This window comes from Arctopsyche grandis, chromosome 7 (assembly GCF_051622035.1).
Source record: "Arctopsyche grandis isolate Sample6627 chromosome 7, ASM5162203v2, whole genome shotgun sequence".
Taxonomy (NCBI): Eukaryota; Metazoa; Arthropoda; class Insecta; order Trichoptera; family Hydropsychidae; genus Arctopsyche; species Arctopsyche grandis.
The window spans coordinates 25630060-25655122 of record NC_135361.1 but is presented as its reverse complement, the minus strand read 5'-3'; the positions used below and the strand labels follow the sequence as shown (position 1 = coordinate 25655122).

Genomic DNA, 25063 nt, shown 5'->3' with positions numbered 1-25063 from the left:
ATTTAATTATAATCCATTCATCCGATACAACCTGAGACCCGCACAAAGAGACGCACGATGATATGCACGCGTGCGGATCACATTACGCACGCATACGTATACATATAATACATATTTTTTTGCCATTATTAGAAGTATGATTACTCGACTTTCTGACGGATTCTCAAATGTCAGACCTTTGTACTCGCCGAGGAAAAATATGACGTGTGCCTATTTATGATCATAAAGCGTGAAAAAATAATTTGTTCTCGCAGAACGGAGGGTTCCTTTTGTATGGGGAGTGTGTATTTTTTTACCCGGTTTTTTTTCCTCTACTTCACCCGCCGCTCTTCTTACGTGTCATACTTATTACATTATACGAAAATGATATCTGAAATTAAATTGATATGAAGTACGCATTATACGGTATGAATGTGTGTGCAAAAAAATAAATTGCGAAGCATAACGGATGTGCAAGCAGTACCCAATATTTTTCTCTCTTATACGGAATTACGTTTTAGTGTCTATTTTAATGGTACACTCGAGTGGAAATGTAGCAGATAAATGCAGTTCTGTTTTTAATTCATTCGGTTGTCCAGGCTTGAATTGAGTTTTCTACCACTTAAAATGCACTTTACCTGAGTTGCATGCAACTTAGTTGTACCTATATAATACCTTGTCTTAATACTGCATTAATTGACCTAAATTGTATTGAATGTATACATAGTTTTGGTTTTCTTGAAATAAATTTCATACACATGTTTAGAATAGTGTCTGTAAATATTTCTGATGAATCTTTTCCAATTATTTTTAGACTTGAAAATCTAGTATTTTCAGTACGTTGGAAATATGCTTCTTCTTCTTCTTGATTTACTCATTAAGATCATACTGATCCACTCATGTATTTAATTTAATTTAGTAGTATTTTCTGGCTAATAATTTTTGTATCATTAAATTATGTATATATTTACAATGCAATACACAACATAGTAGAGTCTTGATCGTACGATTGGGAAGCACTGAACCGTGATAAATCATCATCAGATGTCACAAAATTTAACTTTGCACGGTATTGACGTATTAAAGAGCTCACGCTATGTCATTAATTAATTAAAAGATCAACCCTTACAAGGAGGATTATTTTCAAAATATCAGAAGCTAACTTTTTAATATGCGAAATATTTAATTACTCGATACGAAGGCGAGCCGACGTTTATAACTTGCCAGGTATTCAACAAGTCATACGAGGGTTAATATCGTATATAGCATTTCATAACAATTTTCGTATATTACGCTGACCGTAATTGATATTCCAGTATAATTATATTAAGAATGAACTACTTCAATATTCACACACATGAAATATACACTGTTTTTCACTCGGGCAACAATTAATTAAGGACTTCGGACGGCGGGAGGACGGGGAGGTATTAATTAAAAATATTCACCCTTTGTGCGGTTATTAAACAAGCTGGACCGGCCATTCGTGCCGGAAAGGGCCCGTCCCTTCAAATGGTACAACGGCGAGTATTGAATTACTGAGCCCCCCTCCCACCTCTCCGTTCCAGAATTTCCCTTCCCAAGCCGACAAACAATCACCATGATTACGATTTAATAAATTTGATGAACGAACGAACCACCGCCAGGTGTATGGGCTTGATGCGAGGAAAATATCGCTTTACCGTCGGGGTCAAAGGGTCGGTTCCGATTCAAAGGGAATTTTTATTTTTTGCTCCGTCGACGTAAATATGTGTGCAGATCTAATTATTTTCTAACGCTGCGCGGCCGTGGACCGAAGGGGAAGGGGTTAAAAATGAGGTCTGCAAGAAGATTTCCCATGTGTATGTTGCGCCTCTTGTTATATTATTTGGTACAACAATGCCTTGTTCGCGCGCTAGTTGTGTACATACGGAGAGGTCTATGCAAATGAGACTTTTACACGTTTATATAAATTTCAGGATGTTCTGAAAGTACTGCCAGGAATGCTGCATTAGCATTATTTAATTAAAGGAATTATTTGTGCTTCAGATTTGAAATGAAAGTGCATATGTCGTGCATAATTAAAGGGCCCCAGCAAAGATTGATCGTTTTACTAATGGGCTGAGGAATTAGGCGCATTTCATAGCATGAAAATCAACTAATTACAATTATTGCTTTTAAGCTTTTGAATGGTTTACGCTTCAAAGAATATTTAATCTATGTATATGTAAAATAAAATGTAACGAACTGATTTAAATTCATTAGTATATGTATGTACGCGTATGTTTTAAGAAGCGCTTAATATTTAACGCCGGAAAAAGAAATCCCAAGACAAAATGAAAGAAAATCTCCGAGTGCCCATTTTTCTCAGGTGAGCAAAAATTTTCCCATGCATTTATCATCTTGTTTGTTTTACATTATAAAGTATGACAGATTTCATATTTTTTCGTCTCTTATTATATGGGCAGCGCCTCTATTTTCTTTCCTTATTTTACGTTATTATTATTTTATTTTTCAGCAAAATATCTCTTCGAAAAGTCGAGAAATGTGATAAAATCAGAAGAGAGAGAGAGTCTAGAATGCGCTGAATTTAAATTAATTATTTATTTAAAATTGATGAATAAACAACGTAGTTGATTCTATATGAACCTTCGATAATAAGGTATCAGGAGAATAATGGTCATTAATTTTCGGTAAAAGAGAAAATAATTTTCCATCGAAACCTGCTTTGTTTTAATGAGGTCCCGTGGGAGAAGTCCGACTGAGTATTAAAATTTTTTTGACGCACAAAGCCAACACTAATTACGATAAGATTTTTTCACGATAATAACCGTAAAAAAAATTTCCATAATAAAAAAGATAACAAGGGATCATATTGAAGCATCGACAAATCGGCTTAATATTCACGCGATGTCTAATTTTTAAATTATTTTCATTCCCGGCCGAAATGTCTATATTATATTTTACAAATGTGTGCGAAAAGTGTGGAATTTCGCCGACTGCGTGGCGCGTGATAAATTATATTTCTTTGTTGTGAATAAAAGGAAAAGCCGGAAAATTCGTGTACGTTTTAACTACTGTTGTTGATATTGTTCACAATTTAATTCAACGTTATTTCGCAGATTAACGTTGGCGTACAATTTTGCTAATTGTTTCGCCCATTCGACCGGACTTTGGCGTAGTATTTGAATACGTAAAAATCATGTGCGGATTTTGTACTAAAATTTTCAATTTTTTTTTGTAAAATTACACCACTTTGATATATACGAAACCACGTCTACTTGTGAGCTGACATATTGGCCGTATCATGAAAATTATCAGTTTTACAATTTACTACAGATGTAGAACAAAATTGAACAACTATTCGAGCGAAAAATGCGCAACGTTTGAAATTTACGTATAATATATGTACATGTGTATATAAATTTTTATTAATACTTTTAAATTTTCATATGAAAATTGTAAATATGATGTTTTTGTTTTATAAATGGAAATATTGTACGATCAAATCAAAAGCTATGTAGTGAAGATACAGTGAAATTGAAAAGATTTAATTGTTTTTATAAAAATAAATTAGTATGCTTACATGATATGTATATGTAGGTATTTTCTTCTCGAGTAAATTTAAATCTCATACCTTCACTGAAACCTAAAAAGTTTAGTATAATATTTAAAATTAATATACAGGTATTATTAAATAAATTTAAATACAAAATTACCAGCTGTATGTGTCTTCCTATTAATAGTTGAAGCTCCTTCGCCAATCATCTTCAATATACACACATTTAAAAAGATTATACATTATTTAACGAACACTGTTATTTATTTTTTATGCTATATAAAATTATATTAATAATTTAAATGAATTTTATTCGGAAAACAAATGAATTTATTTTTCACACGCTAAGGAAAATTTCCATACAACTAAATTATTATAATATAATATGAAAAACACCCATTGAAATCACTTTGTAATACAATACGTAGCTAATAGTCACTAATTATATCGGTTTGAATGATGATTTATCTGAACAAAATACGCGGATGCTGCATACGAAGTACGGATTTGCAGACGATTCAATATTCAATAAAATTACAGTCGACACTTGAATTGCGATTCATTTATACGAAAGCTTTCAGCTTCATTCGCGGACGATATCACTGTATTGATTGATGATTGTGATAATTGATTGTAACGTTAAATATTCGCGTACAATGTTTGCCTAGTGTGAGGCTCGACCGATATTCTTTGAATGAAATTGAAGAAAAATAAACAAGTGAATTCTATATTAAGTTCAAATGAAAAGGGACTTATTTTAACAAATTTATTTCGTTATTAGACAACATATAAAGTATATTATAAAATATATTATAAAGTATATTATAAAGTATATTATAAAGTTTATTATAAAGTATATTATAAAGTATATTATAAAGACAACATATAAAGTATATTAGACAACAACGTAACATCACTGCAAGGTTTTGTGATATTAGTTCTTATTTTTGTTAATAAATGTCTTTATGTGATTTATAATTTAGACATAGAGAACAAGTGCCTTTGTATTTAAGTGTTTTATGAATACTAAATTATATTTACATATATCATGCAATTTTTATAACTTACAATTTTAAGTTATTGCATAACTATTTGAATCTAGAAATTTATAATAATATTGAGGCTTATCTTGTATTTCATTTTATTTGCGTGACATTTAAAACAACACTGATGTGGGAGAGATCGCCACGTGCGAAATAGTTACCGATCTGTATGTAAATAGGAATTAATTTTTGTAAAATACATTTAGAATGATTCTCAAACTTTACATATACATTTTTTTATTGAATATAAATTACTTTATAATATATAAGTAGATGAGCAACAAAAATAACATTTTTTCTTACCGGAGCAGAGACTAATCAATATTTACTAAGTTCGATCCACTTAATTCGAATATGACAATGGGTTTTGATTATCTTCCAATTGATTATGATTATCTTCCAATAATCTGAGATGTTATCCTCTTAGTCTCTTTAGAAAATTAGAGAATCGTTCTTATAGAGAGTGGATAAAATTTGGAATAGTCTACCCAATGAATTAGTAAATTCTATAAACATAAATCTCTTTAACAATTGAACTTGACGATTTTCCAATAAAAATAGTGGGTTTTTGTATTTCTTCTTTTTCAGATTTTTTCTTGTTTTTTTTTTATCTTATTATATAATATTATATATTTTTTTGTATTACTATACATGTCAAATTCCTTGGGTCCATCGGATTTGCTGCCTCTCCAAAGTATGTTTCAAATAAATGAACAAACGATGAACTAATTTTTAAACATTAATTCGCATTGAAACTTTACCGGATATCAATTCAAAAGCCACACCACTTGCGCGTCGACAGATTTGGCCCGAAATTATCCCGCGTCCGGTTTTCGCGTCTGAAAAGGCAATTATTCGGGGGCGGCCACGTAGGAAACAATACACAGGCCCGTCGACAGGGTCAGCATTTTAATTATGAAATTTGGGGTGTGATTGGCAGGCAGGCGAACTAGAGAGAGAGCCCACACGGCCAAAATCCCCCATACAACGTCAGATGCGTTATTGCCGGAGCATGCCCGGTTTAATTTGCCAACCATACGTAAAATATGGTAATTTTCCTAATTTGCACCAGATGCGGCGTCAATTCGGGCGCGGGCCTGTATGTATGTATGTATGCACATATGTATATACGGGTATATAATATGAGCGAGCGTGTCTCGCATCCGGCGTTGTGCGTCGTATCCCGAAGCAATGTGGAAAACATAGGGTTTGGTCGGTGGTGGGGGGTCGGTTCCGGTCCGAACCGGTCTATAATTTCGGTCTGGGAATGTGTGTGTTTGTATATATTGAATTAATTAATTTGCCAAGTGTCCAAAACGACCGACGCGTCCTTCACTACTCGGAACTAAAGCTGTTTGTTTTCGGCTAAAAAAAGAGCGAAAGGAAATATGTGGGAAAATGTATGTTCACTATATGAAAATCTCGAAGGGAATTTGCATACGAAAATATTCTGAATATGACCCGGTTCGTTTTGCATATTTATTTTTTTATGTTTTGATATACCGAAAGTAATAATGAATGTTATAATCATTTTTGATTCATATTCAATTTGGAATTCTTCTTTAATGGAATATTTTACTGTACATATTCAAATATATAAATACTTTTAGAATTTAAAAAATATTTCATTTTTTTAATACAATTAAATACACTGATCAACGACAAGTAGCCGTAATGGATTTATTAAAAAAATATTAAAATGTATGTTTATTTATATATTTATTTATTTTATTATTATAATAAATACACAAATGAATAACGAATAACCATAAAATTACAAATTAATGACCAATGTGACTTGACAGGTTGTCTCAATGCGTCACACCAGTCTTACAATTAAACAAGAACAGCAAAAAATTATTAAAAAATCATTCGTCTCATTCAAATAGACTCATGTTGAATTTCACTATTATTTTATATCTAACTAGTTGTTTTACCCGGCTTCGCTCAGTATTTGTAATATAAACAGCTTAAACTTGGCGAACCTAATAGTAAATATTCATTTGTTTTTAATTAAATTTATTTGAATCGAAAAAAAAAAATCGATTCGTCGAAAAAAAATAATATTTACTATTAGATTCGCCATGTTTAAGCTGTTTATATTACAAATACTGAGCGAAGCCGGGTAAAACAACTAGTTTAATATACATATACATATATCCTTCATATATAAAGTATTAAAATATTAAAAATATACATATATAAAAAGGACTACAATGTAAAAATTATAGTCCCGGCTTAAATGACAATCTTAGAGGAATCATAATAATGATCTCGGCTTAAATTAATGTAATTAAATATATTTCAATCGAACTTGTATACTCGCCTTTACAGCTCGATCAAAAGCGACGAGTGTACTAAGACAGATACAATACAATCAATTCAAGCATTTTTCAACATGCGAATTCATACATAAATCATCCACAGCGACATCTATGGAGGAATTTTTGCAGCATTTTATTATAGAAATTGGCGAATCTCAAGAGGCTGAATAACTTAAGATTTGCAAGACATATTGGAAAAGAGGTGCCAATTTACCGGAACCGTTTCAATGAAAATCAGAAAAATTGGCAAACTCTCATAGGAAACGATCGACCTGTAGTCACAAATCAAGGTCTGGCCAACAGCTACAAGTGGGAATCGAACCGTGACTACTCTGCTTGAAAGTATATATGCTAACCACTAGTCCACGCAGCTGTTTGTATATAAATATACATATGTACATACGTACATAGTTCCAAATAACTTTGTTTCGGCAAATGTTTTATACTTGAGTTTGTAAATCTCGCATTGATTGTCGACTCTAGCAGTAAGATATATGTAAGTTCGGCAAATGCAATACGGCTTTCAAAACCCTTCTACCAATACGTGACAATTCGCTCGGAATCCATCGTCATTTATCGATGCAAATACTTGAAAATCGTCTCTTTGACACTTCACAATCCGTACTGACCGAAGCTTTCGCCAAAGCTCGCAAGTATCAAAGCTCAGACAGTAACGGGTAACAGTTTCGCTTATTACCGGATAGTAGTCCTCGTCGAGTTCGAATCGCCACCCCGTTTATACGACCCTCTTTCGCCCCACTTTGAACCGGTCTGCTGGACCATAAAATGAGTTATTAAACCTTTGTGCTGCCGCCGGAGCGAATACGTTAAGTTCTACGGTGAACAAAATAAAATAAAAAAAACGAGGGGAAACCGCGCGGCAAACACGGACCCGATATCAAAAGGAAATGATGCTTCGAAAAGAGTCCGGAACGTTCCTATATTTTTCCGGTCGAAAAAAAGTAAAAAGGTATACATAAAAGTGGGTATCTTTAAGTGTAGGAGGAGCGAGAGCTTAAGCCGATTGCATTGCTGGGAGGGTGGGTTGGCTTATAAGCCGCGGTGAGCTTGATTTAAAACGTTCACTTCATACTATACGTTTCTTGTGTCAACTTTTCGTATGAAAGTTTCAAATATCGTTTATTTTATCTTTTTAGAACGGTTTTTACGAACGAATAATGCACGTTTGAAATAAATTGTACCTACATACATAGAATCATACATACATACATATATATGTAGGATTGGAAGATTTGCAATGAGGATTGTAAAATGTTCAGAATGAATTTGAGATAAAGTATTATAATTTTTTTTTAATATTTATTTAAAATTTAAATTTAAGTAAATTTCATGTAGAATTTTGCAAATATATTAAAATAAGTGTTTGTTTTTTATATTAATCAAGTTTAAACATCCGTGGGACTATCAAATTTGGTATCCTAAATTACGCAGACCTTAGATGAGTTTTGGAAGATAACCTTTTAAGATTTTTTTTCAATTTTCATCCACCTGAGCAACGTCGACTAGTAGTTTATATATGTATGTTTGATTTTACCGGCTAGTAAAGTCAGATTTTTTTTATAGGATTTAGAATATATGTACATATGTATGAATATTCTAAGAATTTAATAATAAAAAGCTTGTAAAAATAGTACCTTAACCCAAAAAAAATTGCTAATTTTTTCAGGATCTTTAATGAAAACTTATAATCGCAGTTATTATTTTATTTATGTATTTAAAGCTTGGACCATTGTGGCATTTTTTATATACAAAATATTTAAAAAAAAAAGGAAACACTATATCTATAACTGGAAAATATGTTATTATAAAAGTAAATTTAATTGAAATAGCTTCTTAAGAATACCAAAATATTTAAATGATAATCTTAAAGCAAATTTATAGATATGGTACAAATATTTCCAGCAATGGAAAAAAAAGACTAAAACATATTTTTTTTAATTTTTTGTATTTTCTTCTGTCAGAATTTGAATACAGGAAGGATAGTAGTCAACATATAAACTTGTTTAATAATAAACATTTAAAGATCCTTTTGATTGAAATATAGGTATTCTCGGGATTCAAGATGAGAATTTCCGGGACACGGGACATTGAAAATTCCGTGAATTCCCGGGAAGAAACTCTAGTATACACATACTCGTACATTCGTTACCAAAATGATCGATTGAAATATATATATATTCGTTTTTAAATTTATTTATTATAGTATGAAGTGCATAGTTTAAAATATATACATATGTACATATAAGATGTAAAAATATGTGTGCTATGTATATTTTATTTTATTGTTACAAATCAATACACACTCGCCATTACAGATTTGCTCCAATGCGACGGGTGTACGTTAACGAAATACAGAATACATAAACAATCAGAACTCAGAAATACAGTAATACATACATATACAATCAGAATATATAGCATATAACAATTAATCAGAAATAATAATCATAGAGACATCTATGGATTATTTTTAGATTTTTTTTGTATACAATTTTTATACATATAATAAATACGTAATTATAGAGATGTCTATAGAGATATCTATAGATTTCAGATTACTGTGTATAATTATTACAAATTATACACAGGCAGATTTTGTGACAACAGGATTAGATCTAATACCAATTTTCAGGAACCGTTTCAGCACTGATCAGATAAAATTGGCAAACTCTGATAGAGAAACGATCGATTTGGAGTCACAAAACCCCCAAACCTAACCAGCAGTGGCGAGGACTCGAACCTTTGACCTCAGTGATGCTAAATATATACGCTACCACTAAGCCAAACTGCTGGCTATGTACGTGTATCATACTTGTGCTATTTTATCGATACAAAGTAGCATTTCAAACACGGTTTCATGTGTAGTAGTTGTGCTTGTTATTACATAATTATCTTTCCAAATAATTCGACAGGATACCACGCCTTAATTATCTCAATTTCCACATCGCCCCACCCACACTCTCGAGGGAAAGAAAACGTATAAGTTTCACATTACAACATTCATTCGCTCGAGTTGGACCAAGTTCTTCGACCCACATCATAACACGGACGAACGGGATAAAATCCTCTCTTCTCTCGCAATAAAGTTATCCTCGGGTGCTATTATCGCGCCGAAAACAAAGGAGAGTATACCCCTTAACGACCTGGCGGCCGGAAAAACAATAATTCGGACGTTTGGTTTCGAGGCACGTTCGTCGTGGATATAACGTCGTCTGCCAACAAACAATATCGATGCAGCCTACTACTCTACTGTGTAGCGAATACTACGTGAGCTTCGGCGCATATTGCCATTCGCGAAAGGCAAATGTTTATAACCGGAAAGTAATCCGTGTGCTAAAGCGGCGGTGGCCGGAAGTTCTTCGAAGTATGAAAGAATCGAGGACAAGAGGGGGTGGGTGGTGGGTGCGAAACGTCTCCAGAAATTGAGCCGTAAATTCGGACCAAATCGTTCGGAAAATCGAATAACGCATACGTAGTACAGTTCGAAGGAATTACGAGCCTCTTTAAAATGGGGAAATGTGTTAAAACTGCGCCCCGTAGAAACAAATGGCCTCTGTACCATGTCGCAGCGAACCAAGTCTCTGGAATCTACATATGTATGTACATATATAACTGGTAAAACTATACGTATATATTTATAAAATTCATAGAAATTTGTTGATACAATGCATTGTCTGCGTGCAGTTATCAAAAGGTTCAACATAAATTTCAGACATTTTCAGAAATATTTTATATATTGTATAATCCAATCCGGTCTCCGTGACGAGACGAATGTTAAATTACAGAAAAAGCAAATATCGGAAGGCAAAGATCGAAAATCGAAAGATCTTAAGTCGAAAGATCAAAAAAAAAAATGATGCATGGTAAACGGTACATACTCATTTAATTTGCGCGAGCAGGATACAACAGGAACAAGAGGAACAGGCTTTTCCTCCCGTAGTAATGTGCGCGCGCAGAATACGGGAGGTAAAGCATGTTCTTCTTGTTCCTGTTGTATCCTGCTCGCGCAAATTAAGTGAGTATGTATCGTTTACCATGCCCCATTTTTTTTGATCTTTCGACTTAAGATCTTTCGATTTTCGATATTTGCCTTCCGATATTTGTGTTTTCTGTAATTTAACATTCTGTCTCGTCACGTAGACCCTGTATAATCATATCATCATTTTATTTTTATTTTATTCTTCCAGTCTTTTCTATAGGATGCATAAAAATCCGGTTAACTGTAATCGATTACAATGTTTGCGAAGAGGAAAGTTGCAACGCTTGAAATTGAGCACGTTTCTATAAGAATATTTATGCACCAGCGGCTTATAATGTTAAAAGTAGTGAATGAATAGAAATAATGCACTGTTTTATTTTATTAAATTCAAATAAATAATCAAAATGTATGGGACTGTTTAAATATTTTAAATTCGATGAGAACTTACTCGTTATTTTTGAATTTTAAAATGCGGCAAAAAAATGGGCGATTATACTATTAGACTATTTTTATTATTATTAATTAATATATTTTTCATTTATTTTTTAAATAAAAGAAGATGTATTAATATTTTATTTAAATGAATTTTATAAATGTAGCTCTAAATAAACTAATGAAAAAATTCTAATTTGTGCACACCAGTTATCTTTGCTAGATTCTTATACTAATTCTATTGCTATTTAAACGACGTATTTAAATGAATAAAATAAATAAAAATCCATGTTTAATAATTGAATTGTGACTTATTTAAATAAAATTCAACATAATCATAGTTTATAATGACTTTTTAGCTTTCAAATACAATTTCGATTCGCCGTCGCCCGTCTCTTTGCCGCACGGAATCCAATCGCAAGCTACGTAACAGTTTTACCAGACGATTAAAATTCAAGCAAAAATTTTAAACCGGGTTTGATAAAGTAAATCAAAACAGAATTCTGATTCAGTTGCGATCGGTAAATAGTTTCGTGTATTTTAAACAAACATTGATTTGATCCGGGCGGGTATAACTACGCGGACTGTTAAAGTTTCTCCGGGGTTTCAGAGAAGTTTCAGGGATCAGTGCCGACGACCAGTATTAGTGGCACCGACCAAAGTTCCACCCGGTTAACTTCCGACCGAAACCGACGGAACCCCACCCCCAGCACCCCCATTTACCTCCCCGCATTTCGGTGCGGACCTGTCATACAGAATCAGATTGCAACTGCACTTGCACACTTGCTCGGCAAATGTATTTCGTGTGACGTTTTGGGAAATTGAGCAGAGTTCGCCAACTCGCCCGACGCCAAAACCACCCAACCCTCTTACAAATATTTCGCAGACGAATAAAATTATACAGGCGTATTCTGCTTATCATAAGTACGAAGCGACTTAACTTTCTTCGTCACTTACAAAACTCTCTGATGTCATAACTCAGATGCTAGGGGATGTCTTAACAATTATGAGTGTAAAAGCAAAATAATATTCAAGTTTTATGCTAAAGAGCTAGGAGTTTTATTATTAATGTATGTTATGTATATATCATACATTTATACATACATATGTATATACCTATAGTATTCTATACATATAACCAGTGGTGTAGTGCTAAATAAAAAATAACCAGGTCGGTGTTAAATTTATATGCCCCCCCAAGCTTTTTTCCTTAATTAAAAAATGTGTATCCTAATATTGGTAAAAAATCAAATGCTAATTAACAAATATTCTTATTTGCTGAATTTATGATGTTTTTTTTTTATATTTTATAAAAACTTCATCTTCAACATTTTTGATTTTTCAAACCCGTGTTTGTGTGACAAAAAACTATCAAATTTTAACAATTTAGAGATGACTATTTATTTAAGCTTAGTTCCCTTATTTTATCCTCAAGTGCGCATGGTAAATAGTTCAAAGAATGTTTTCTTTCGAAGTTTTGGGTGGTTTTAGATAAAAAAAGCTCATACATTTCATTAAACGTCTTTTAAGTTTTGAATATGCTCAAATTACTTTTCGGTTGTGTTCATCAAATGTTAGAACGAGAGTCAACATTTGATGAACAATTTCAACCTCGAGATTTAACTATTTTTTTTTCTAACGTTTATTACGTTATACAAAATAGCTGATAGCATGTTGAACATTAATTTCATTTGATTCGTTTGATACTAAAATACATATATATTTATTATATACATATATCTTCAAGGTTTGCTATCTACTTTATGTGTAAAGTGCATCGATGACAGTTAACATGAGAAATATAATAGAAAAGTTAATAAAAGAAAATCCCAGACATTTTAAAACATATAGTTACTTTTGCCTCATATAGTAGATACGATCATAAAGTAACCTTCAATATAAATCTCCTGTAAAATTCTTACGGTGCTCAACTATTATTAAGTAGAGTAACTTCTATGGAGTATTCTTTTATTTTGAATAATATTTTCTAAGAGCAAACTACAAATTTGACTGGAACCATATACATAGAATGGTTTAATCCTTGTTACATTTAAAAGCATGTATGTATATGTACATTCAATACAAAATGAATTTTGTCCTAAAAGGTTATATGCAGTGGTGTAGTTGGGCCAGGTCGCCGCCCTGGTACTTATTTTTGAGCCAGGTCACCGCCCTGGTACTTTAATATAAAAATTGTTTTTCGAGTACAATTAAAAAAAAATTTTGCTTATATTTTATATAAAATTTTGTATACCAAATATTGTGAGCAGACTCTCGTTTTAACATTTGGTGACTACAACCGTATCCTCAATCAAATGCTCATTTGAGTGCAGAATATATTTTATAAAATGTTATAAACAACAACTTTGAAAAAAATTCGGGTGTGACCAACCCATGACTTTATCTATGTATTTGAGGAATATAAGAAGGTTACAAAACAAAATTCGATATTGAACTGATGACTATGATAGCGATACAAATTGAGCGCAAATGTATGGAAACTTGCACAAAACAAAAGTTCTACTTCCGGTTGTTAGATTTTGTTCAAATTTTTTTATTACTAAAAATCACTATCAGTATTATACTCATTAAATATCAAGAAAATAAAAATAATTTTAAAGGTCAAAATAAAATAATGAAATATTGTTTTAAAAAAAAATACTACTTCCGGTTTACAAATTCTAACCAAAACCCTACCAACTCTAAGTTAGTACATAAAGGATAGAAATATAAATTTTCAGCTTAATACGTTCAGGGGTGTGGACAGAGTAGTGGGCACAACATTTTTGACCTTTCTACGAGGAAAAAAATCCCACTTCCGGTTCATTAAATTAAGTAATTTATTTTTTATTTTTACTTAAAATCACTATCTATCTTTATTATACTCAATAAATATCAAGAAGCTTTAAACAATTTAAAAGGTCAAAATAAAATAATGAAAAAATAATGAAATATTGTTTTTAAAAAAAATACTACTTCCGGTTTACGAGTTCTGACCAAAACCCTACCAGCTCTAAGTTAGTACATAAAGGATAGAAATATAAATTTTCAGCTTAATACGTTCAGGGGTGCGGACAGAGTAGTGGGCACAACATTTTAAACCTTCCTAAGTGAAAAAAATCCCACTTCCGGTTTATAAAATTTAATAATTTTTTTTTATTTTCATTACATTGCTACAAGAATTATACTTGAATTTTTTTGTGACGAACACACATGTTTAAGGGGTCGAAAAAAATAGTGGAAGAAAAATCGAACGAGAGTAAACTGCCACTTCCGGTTGACAGATACTTACTAAATTTTATATATAACTTGGTATTAAGCTTAAGCTTTTAGATATGAAATTTTAGTTCAATAAACAAAAAGGTTTCTGAGAAAAACATAAAAAACCTCGATTCTCTAGAGTAAAAGTACTACTTCCGGTTCAGATAGAAATATTTAAAAATAAGGTTATAAAAATTATTATTTCTATCATATTTAAAAAAAATTCAGTCTGATTCAGTTAGTGGTTTGGGAGATAATTGAATTCAAAAACTTAAAAAAAAGAGGACACCTATAAGGGGAGGTACCATTTCCGGTCAACTTAAAAATTTGAAAAAAAATTACGACGTGTCGATAAAAATTTCATTAACCGATACTAAGTTTTATTTCGATAGGACTAACGGTGTTAAAAATATCCCCAAAATACACACACACATAGACACACACACACACACACATTTTTTCTAGATCATGAAAACGTGATCAGTGATCGATTCTGAGTTCGAATCAGTCAAAATCTCGAGTTCGAATTTTCGCATGATCACAAAACTTCATCTATTGTTACTACGTATGTACATAGATAAAGTAAAAATATAGATACTTTGAATGATGCTGAAATCGAATTATCTAACAAAAATTTCAGAACTGCATATCATATTATATTGCAAAAAATAATAAACCTTATTCAGGCCACTTTAATTGACTTTTCAAGTTAATTAGCAATTGATTTTTTATAAATATTTGTACTACCAATATTAGGATACATATTTTTTAAGTAACGAAAAAAGCGGGGGGGGGGGGGGGTCGTAAAAATTAAACACCGACCTTGTACTTTTTACTTTATTTTATTTAGCACTACACCACTGTTTGTAATGAATATAATTTTATAATGTGTACAAACCGGCTGCACCACCCCATTTAGTGCCTTTGCATAAAAAAATCATCCGTTAATAAATTATTTGAAATTTTAACAGGCTATATAGAGGGGGAAAATGTGGCTGTGCACCTTTTGGAGTTTCAAGTTTAATTTGTTGTCGCCATTGGTAGGTTCAAAGGAGTCTATCTGGATGGTAAAACGAGGGGTATGTGTACCTAGTGCACCCCGACCTGCGAAGGGTTAATTTCCAAGCAGCAGCGAGGCGGCAGCTCGACGATAATGTCGTCGAGTGTTTAATGTACGAGGCGTATCGCTCTCTACGTGGACTCGAACGACTGGCAACACTGCTACACCGGATGTGGACTGCGGGGGGAGTGGATGAGGCGGAAGTGATGGCTGGGGGAATGTTACACGACAGCCTCCCGATGGTGTTTCCGCCAAAACATTCGACCAAAATTGGCATCCAGATTGAAAAGTTGAGTGCGGCACTTTATAAGTGGTTCCATCGCGTCCTGTTTTGATAATGTAATTATTCTGAAACAATCTAGCAATTTATTCAGTGAAAATTGTGATTAGCTTTTATTTATTAAAAAAATCATTTTTATTTTATTTATTTTATTTTATTGTCACAAATCAATACACACTCGCCATTACAGATTTGCTCCAATGCGACGGGTGTACGTTAATGAAATACATAAACAATCATAAATCAGAAATACAGTAATACATACATATACAATCAGAATATATAGAATATAACAATTAATCAGAAATAATAATCATAGTGACATCTATGGATTTCAGATTACTGTGTATAATTAATACAAATTATACACAGGCAGATTTTTGTGACAACAGGATTAGATTTAATACCAATTTTCAGGAACCGTTTCAGCAATGATCAGATAAAATTGGCAAACTCTGATAGAGAAACGATCGATTTGGAGTCACAAAACCCCCAAATCTAACCAGCAGTGGCGAGGACACGAACCTATGACCTCAGTGATGCTAAATATATACGCTATCACTAAGCCAAACTGCTGGCTTTTTTTGATTTTATTGATATGTAACGGAGAGATTCTCATATTTATTTATTTAATTACTTTTTTACATATATACATGGAAGGCCTAGACTTGGAAGGAATGTACCAGGAAGGCCTTACAGGTAAACCTCAATGCGCCTTCCTGGCCAATTACAAATTACAATTACAATGTAGCATTTTTATTACGAGTCGTTGAATTACGAGACACTGAAAAACTCGCAAATTAACGAGATATCTATGAATTGTATATAAATTTTATTGTACATTAATCATACTTCAAAATAGTGGTGACATAGTAGGTAGGAAGGATTTTTAGCAAGTTTTTTAAACGGGAACCGTTTCAACAATGAAATCAGAGAAAATTGGCAAACTCTGATAGGAAGCGATCGACCTAGAGTCACAATATCCAAGTCTGACCAGCAGTACTACAGATGTACTCAGAAAAATTCTTTTCCAATCGAGGTCAGCTCATGGGATCGAACCCGGCGCCTCTCGGTGTTAAGCAGAAGCTTAACGACCGAGATATATTTGCTATAGTTAGAGATGCTATACATAGTTAGCCAGTAGTATGGCTCTGTGGTAGCGTGTATGTTTAGAACCATGTGATTATTGGGTTTGAGCCCGCTATACTACTGGTCAGATGTTTGTGAGTCCAAGTCGATCGTTTCTTATCAGAGTTTGCCAATTTTATTTGATCATTGTTGAAACAGAAAAAAATCTTCCTACCTGTTGTCACAAATCTTCTGTATTATGTCTACAATTTGTAAAAATTTATGTACAAATCTTAAATCCATAGATATCTAAATGAATAGATTGTTTAATTAATTAAATTAATTATTAATTTCGTGTTCTTCAGATTCTCGAAATATGTACAGTGATTTATGTAATAAAAATGCTGCATTGTTTGTAATTAATTCTTTTTTTGATATTTTTTGAGAATTTTCTGTCGAACAAAAAATATGAAATTGTGTTAAATGTAATTATTGCATCATTCTTCTTCAGTTCATTCCTTCATTTCTGATGATCGCAATCTCCATTTGTTCGTGGAATTTATTTTGCGAAGAAACTGCTATCACTTACTTCTAGTCTAAGGAACTGCTAGGAATTCTATAATTACTGAGCTGTCGAATCACGAATTCTTATTAATTTCTTGAAACTGACAATGCTGCTCTCTTTTTTCAGGGATCTTTAAATTGTATCACATGGGATCTTTAAAATTGTAAGCTTTATTGCTACATATGATCAAGAGTAAACTGCTACTTTCGGTTGACTAAATATATATATAAGTGCATAATTAATATAATTATATATACGTATATATGTAAGTTGAAACTTGTAGATATGAAATTTTAAGTGGATACACTGAACGACTTAAGAGTAAAACATGAAAAACAAAAGTAAAAGTATTATTTCCAATTCATATAAAAGTATTTGCAAAATCGTAAAGCTCGCAGTTTATAATATTTTATGTAATTATGATGTCTGGTGCATTATTTTATAACATTTTGAGTCTTGGAAAGACAGCGACAAACAAATCAAATCAAGCACTTCGAATATCTCATTTGCTTAGTGACGGTTGAAAAATCACTACGACAGATAAATTGTCACAGACTCATCTTCTGAATTGGCTGTAGAAAAATTTATTAGAATGTCAACGGATTTAGAGCAATTCTCTAGATATTTTGGTATTTTAATAAGTACAAAACTAATGTAGGTAATACATATCTACTTCAGAGATGAAGTCTGTTTAAAGATGTAGAATATTAAAAAATAAATAAAATGATAGCTCAATCCAAAATAGATTTCAATAAAGATGTACATATTAAGACTTTCATTAAAAGGCTGGTACACATTTTTTTGTTTTACAAGGCCTCTTCTTATTGAAAGTTAATAGAACAATTCATAAAAATAAACCACATGAAATCAGTCTTTAAACGCAAACATACAACACTAGCGTTCATCGAAAACATTTGTAATTTGCGGTATTTGCGGCTTTTACGTGTTTCGTCTGAAGGCTAAACATGTACTAAGCAATATCAGAGAAGCTTAAATACTAAAGGTCAATATATATACATACATACACACATATGGCTACGAGGCATCGGTCGGTAATACCACAGAAGAGGTTTTCCCATGACGTAAGACTTGCGTAATTGGGTAGCGATTTATGTATGTAAGTAGTGAGTATATGTAAGACGACACTAAAACTCTATGCATGCGAACGCAAAGTGAAAAGTCAATAATAATTGATAATCGAAACGGATAAATAAATCTAGACTTATCTTACGAAGAGGGGAAACGTTATGAGAGGACATTTTTCGGCGCGGGGGGTGTCGGAGACCCCACAGCAACGGCGATAGTTGGAAAATCGTAAACGGTACCCACGGGACACTATAAATTAGATCGGTTTGTGTACAGAGAGACGGGGGGCAATATCCAGATTATTTTTTGCGGTTGGGGTCGGTGTGACCCCCCCCCCCTAGTTCCGTCGTGCGGTTTGGTTGCGGAGGGTTCGGCTATCTGGGCGTCTTCTTTATTAGCGTTAATTTATTTGACAGCCGGCCGAAAAGACGTCGAACCCTGTCGCACTCGAATTGAATAACAGTTTTTGCGAGGCTTTTGTGCGAAATTTATTTACGTTCTGATATTATTCTCGGTGTATTTTTGTGCGAGTGTAATGTCCCTTTGAGGCTTTCGGGCTGAATCGCCATATTCCTCAAGGATAAGATACCGATGTATGTATGTATGGATTACATAAATTTGTGTAAATTTATGATACTGTTGAGAAATATTTTGCAGAATGTGTTTGTTGTTGTATTGGTTTTAGAATATGGCTGTGATCTGAATATTTTTCATTGATTAGATAGGTTTTTTTGAATGCTGTATGCTTGGCATAACATGGAGAGATATGATAGTATGACAAGGGTTGTTGATATATTGATATTTGGCCAGGAAGGCGCATTGGGTTTACCTGTTAGGCCTTCTTGGTGTAAATTAAATAAAAAATAAATAAATGTAGTGGAGAGATTGAAGAGAGTGAAATGTTAATACACGAAATAAGTGCTCGAATAGTAACCATGAGTGAAAGAAAGGCCGCAAGGTAGATAAGCGGCTGGAATTAGGAAATTGCTTGGAATGAGATGGATGAGAGTTGTGCAAAACAGAGACGAATGAAAGCGTTTGGAGAAGTTTGGAGAAATTTGGAGAAGCGTTCATCCGGTAGTGGATGCTGAAAGGCTGTAAATTATGATGATGATGTTAAGATAGGTTTTACCTTTACGTTTCACATGGCTTTCGTGTCAGTGGTCATTTTTATCTCTTATCCGATTGTTTTCATACTTTGCCATATTGCTCATTTTGGTCATCAATACACGCTAATGTATCGTCTGCCATTACGTTGGAAATAAAATATCGTATACAACGCGTTTTAAACATGCGGAAAGTAAATCTTCTTGACGTTTAACAAGCGTTCGTCCCGTATCTTCCAACCTGTTCGCCTTGATATGGCGATATAAGATTTTAATTGTTTAAACGCCTATAATGCACTCTATATTTTATGAAATTTGCTCTATTGGTTCTCGTTATCTCTAATATATAAATATTTATAGTTTTAACTCTCATATGTACATATATATAAATTTAAAATTTGGCGTGTAGCTTCTTGTAGGGTAATACACGATATATATTGATTTTTGGTCAAATATGTCAGATTTGACATTTCACGGCTAAAAGTATATCTCTTCACTGGATTTTATCTGCGAGATAAGTATTCAATAATAAGTTATGTTGTATCTAATCGTTAATATGTTTTACAATAAGCTAACATACATTTAGTTTTATACAACAAGCTTACATACATACATCACAGACAATTATTTTTAGTTATCAGCTGATTTAATTTATCTGATGATTGAAAAGTTAATTTCTGTAAATACATAAACTCATTTATGGACAATCATACATTGATAAACTATTCTTAAAGCAATCTTAGTATTAATAAACTATGTATTCTAAACTGTAAGGTTCCCGGCATAAGTGAGTATACATATTGCCGGCAGCAACTCATAACCTCAAATTTCATTGTTTATTCCTTCATAACAAACTTTCTAACCAATACAAGCTACACATGTACACAGATCAAACAGTGATAGTTTTATTTTAGTTATCAGCTGATTTATTTTACATTTACATATATCTAATCTAATCTAATATATAACTTCGGAAGAGACTTTGTATATGAGTATGTGAGTTGTCTATGGACGAATGTGTAGCATTTTTAAATATCAACAAGTTATGAGATTCTGTAAACTCATTTTTGCGAGAGAGATAGGACAGGGATGCCAATCCGTTGGAATCGTTTCAATAAAATCCGTGACCATATAGAATCCGTGACCATACAATTGAAAACACGTTAACCATTGATCTATGCTGTTGGTTATAAATGTATATTGTAATGTCTTTTCGAAAAAAATCAACGGACGCAACACATATATTTAAGTTTATTTTTGAGATATTTCAACCATCGATAAATTTACACATGAAAGCCTTTCTTTTTAGCAACTCCGCAAACGAACAGCAAATATCGTAAAGCAAACGTGTCTGGCTGGCACTGAAACTTAAAAAAAAAAGGTTGATTTTTCCTGACGTCGATATTTCCACGACACCCTTCCCCTTCGACGTTGCAGACGTCCAAAGGGCGCCGCTCGCGCTCTAAAGCGCAAGAAAAATGAGAGAAGTGTGTTTTATGTTTTATGTACGACGCAGAAAGTAAGAAGAGGAGCAAAAAAAAAAACCGTCCGCGAGATAAACATGTCCCGCAGAAAGGAAGGGCACCCGAATTACCATTTCAATTTTTTCCCTTTGAAGGTACGACGAGCGGGCGGGGGAAGCGATGCGTCAATAAGCGTCTTATAAAGGGAGCACTAAGGAAGAACAGATAAACGACACGAGTGCTTGTTTTTTTTTGCGCCATACCCCATAGTGTGCCGGAGAAGGGTGGAGGAGAGGTGGTCGCTTCACGGTTAATTGATTCTTAATGAAAACGGCAAAGTAATAGCTTATTTATACAAATATATGCGAAGTCCACGGTGGCACTTGGAGCGAATGCGAAATTAATGGCTATCTGGCGTTGAACTAGAAGAAGTCCTATACATCTGTACATGTCTATTGTATCGAATAGAATATCAACAACAATGCTGGAATATCACCCGTTAAAGTCTGAGTCATAGATACGTAAGCCAAATTCAATTATAGCCCATTTAGAAGCGTCATATCGAGTTTGTAAAACTTCTTTCGCTTTGGTCTAATCTATGGTAAAATAGTTCAATAGTTAGCATGTGCTACTAACGACTGAGAGATCTCTAGTTATACCTCGATTGAAATGAATCATATGTTTATTATTTATTTATTATTTTACATAGATATATACCAGGAAGGCTTTGCAGGTAGACCCCAATGCGCCTTCCTGGACAATTACTTACAAATAATGCAGCATTTTATTATTATATAAATCACTGTATGTATTTCCAGAAGCTGAAGAACACGAAATAAAAATTAATTAATCCATTGAGACATCTATGGATTTAGATTTTATACATATTTTTTACAAATTACACACAATAAATACAGAAGATTTGTGACAATAGGAAAGATGATTTTTTTGCCAATTTTGAAGAACCGTTTCAACAATGACCAGATAAAATTGGCAAACTCTGATAAGAAACGATCGATTTGGAGTCACAAATAACCCCAAATCTAACCAGCAGTATGGCGGATTGAACCCACTGATCACTTAGTGCTAAAAATACACGCTACCATTAAGCCATACTGCTGGCTATTAATGTTGTATGATTTGAAGTATTTATCCAGTGCTGCTGGTGAGATTTGGATATTTGTAACTTCAACTCGAGGAGTTTGCCAATGTATTAAAAAATGCTGCTTGTTTAGAAAACCAAACATATTTACCTACAATTATGTATATACCTAAGTCCAATTGTTCACTCCGCTTTGTCCTTGAACATTCTAGTTTGTTCATACACTAACTTTTGATTATATTTTAAGTGCAAATAGTCAAAAGCTATCTTTAAACAAACTCGCTAGATGCCGCATGGAAGTTTAAGCTCTCAAAACTTGTGAGCTGTGGAAATATTTGAGATGTCAGAACGCCAATTATTTAAAAGAGAAATTCCATCAAAATCACACTACAGCGTTGTTATAATTCCAGTTTCCGCTATTTTTTATTAACCTCATCTTAGTTTGGAATCGATTTCGTCGTGTGACAAAGTTTGGGTTCTTATCCAATCGTTTTAAAAACTTTGCCATTTTGCTAGGTTTGGTCATCAATATAAGTGGAAATGACGTCCACCATTACGATGGTGAAAAATAATTGTAAATGACACGTTTGAAAATACTGCATCTTCGTTCACGGTGACGTCTATTGTCCACACTGTCGCATTTGTCCACACTGTTCTGATCGTATTTTCCTTTTCGCCCCCCTTTCGTTATGGCAGATTGAGCACTTTGCCATACTCGTGATCAAAGTTTACGGAGAGAATTGGTGATTTCTCAATTATGTAGGTTTTTTTATATACATTTATTTTTTTATATATATTGGAACTCAGGGTAAGTATACTAATGTACATACATAGAAGATGAGACAAACGGTTGGTTGATAATATTTGAAATGCCTAATAGTTTGTGCATGAGCAAACTAGTTCGTTTGATTTGTTTTTGGGTACACTAAAACTGGCCAGATTGGTTCGTGTATAAACAAACTAGTATGTTTATTAACAAACCGAATGCACACTTGGATTATAAGATATGTAGGTACATATGTATATGTATCATGTAATTTTATAAGCTAATGACATTCGATTGGTGCAAGCATCAATCATAAGCTTGCTTTGCGAACTGCATCCGCGTTGAAAGTCGTCAGGAATTAAGCGAGCGTTTATCACATACGATGAATGTTGAATATGAATCCTCTACGGGATTTTCCCGCTCCTTCGGAAATCATTCGGCGACATGAGCGATGAGCTCGGCTAAATGGTTGCCATATCCATTTGTCACTGAAGCTCGAGTGCTATTCATGCCCTGCCACAAAGGAACGCATTATCCTGACAAAACATGGGGGCAGGACTAGTCGCGGTTAACTCTGCGCGAATGCTCGCCCCGTCTGCCACGCCACACACCACACGTCACTCTTTCGCATTACGCACGCCGTATGTGATACGTACTGATTTCATAATAAAAAATGCAAATTTAAAATTCATCATATCTATTACACGCAAAAAAAGTTTCAGCCTAATCCGTTGAGAGGCTTAGGAGATAATTTAATCTAAAAACTTATAAAAGAGGGGAGCCTTATAAGGGAAGATACCACTTCCGATCAATTTAAAAATTTGAAAAAAATTTAAAACGTAATTATTAACATTTTAGTAACTGTAACTGAGTTTTAGTTTAATAGGACTAACGGTACCCAAATTATCTCCAAAATACACAGGCGTGTAGAGTGGTTTCCAACATCGGAGTGAAAGCCAGCAGCATAGCTCGGTCGTCAAGGTTCTGCTTAGCATCGAGAGGCACCGGGTTTGATCCCATGAGCTGACCTCGATTGAAAAAAAAGTATATCTGTAGTGCTGCTGGTCAGACCTGGATATTTGTGACTTCAGGTCGATCGTTTCCTATCAGAGTTTGCCAATTTTCTCTGACTTCATTGTTGAAAAGGTTCCCGATTAAAAATTGGCTGAAAATCCTTCCTACCTACTATGTCACCACTATTTGAGTATGATTAATGTACAATAAATTTATGTACAATTCATAGATGTCTCGTTGATTTGCGAGTTTTCAGTGTCTTGTAATTCAGCGACAAAACTGCATCTAAATTGTTACTACGTACATAAAGCAATTAAAATTTTCAATTGATTGAAGAATCATCGAAAAGAGTAGAATTTTCTTAACATTTTATTTAATGTGATTATGAGTTAATTTGTTTTCAAAAGCTCTTAGTGATATAACACAGCACTCAGTCTATGTAGAACATTTTTTTTACAAATATTTAACTATCTGCCAATAATTTATTTTGTATATTTTCAACATCCATTTTAGTTTATAATTGTATTTTTTATGTACTAACTTAGAGATGATAAGTTTTGGTTAGAATTCGTAAGCCGGAAGTAGTATTTTTTTTAAACAATATTTCATTATTTTATTTTGACCTTATAAATTATTTTTCTTTTCTTGATATTTAATATGCATGATACTGATAGTGATTTTAAGTGATAAAAAAAAATTTAATAAAATCCTACAACCGGAAGTAGAACTTTTGTCTTGTGCAAGTTTCCATATATTTGCGCTCAATTTGTATCGAAAATGCTGTCATAGCTATTAGTATTTCATAATGTTGCCGGTATATGTGAATGTGTCCGTACGGTTCAATATCGAATTTTGTGTTGTGACCTTCTTATATTCCTCAAATACATAGATAAAATCATGGGTTGGCCACATCCGATTTTTTTTTGTTAAGCCATACTGATGACTTGGAACTACTCTGTAATATCTCTATGGTAAA

At 33.1% G+C, this 25063-nt stretch overlaps 1 protein-coding gene across 1 annotated transcript in view; it reads left to right on the top strand.

Moving 5' to 3' along the window:
- Window positions 1–25063, top strand: part of LOC143914903 (uncharacterized) — a 338437-nt gene that overhangs the window by 88011 nt on the left and 225363 nt on the right. The gene's annotated exons all lie outside the window — the stretch shown is intronic.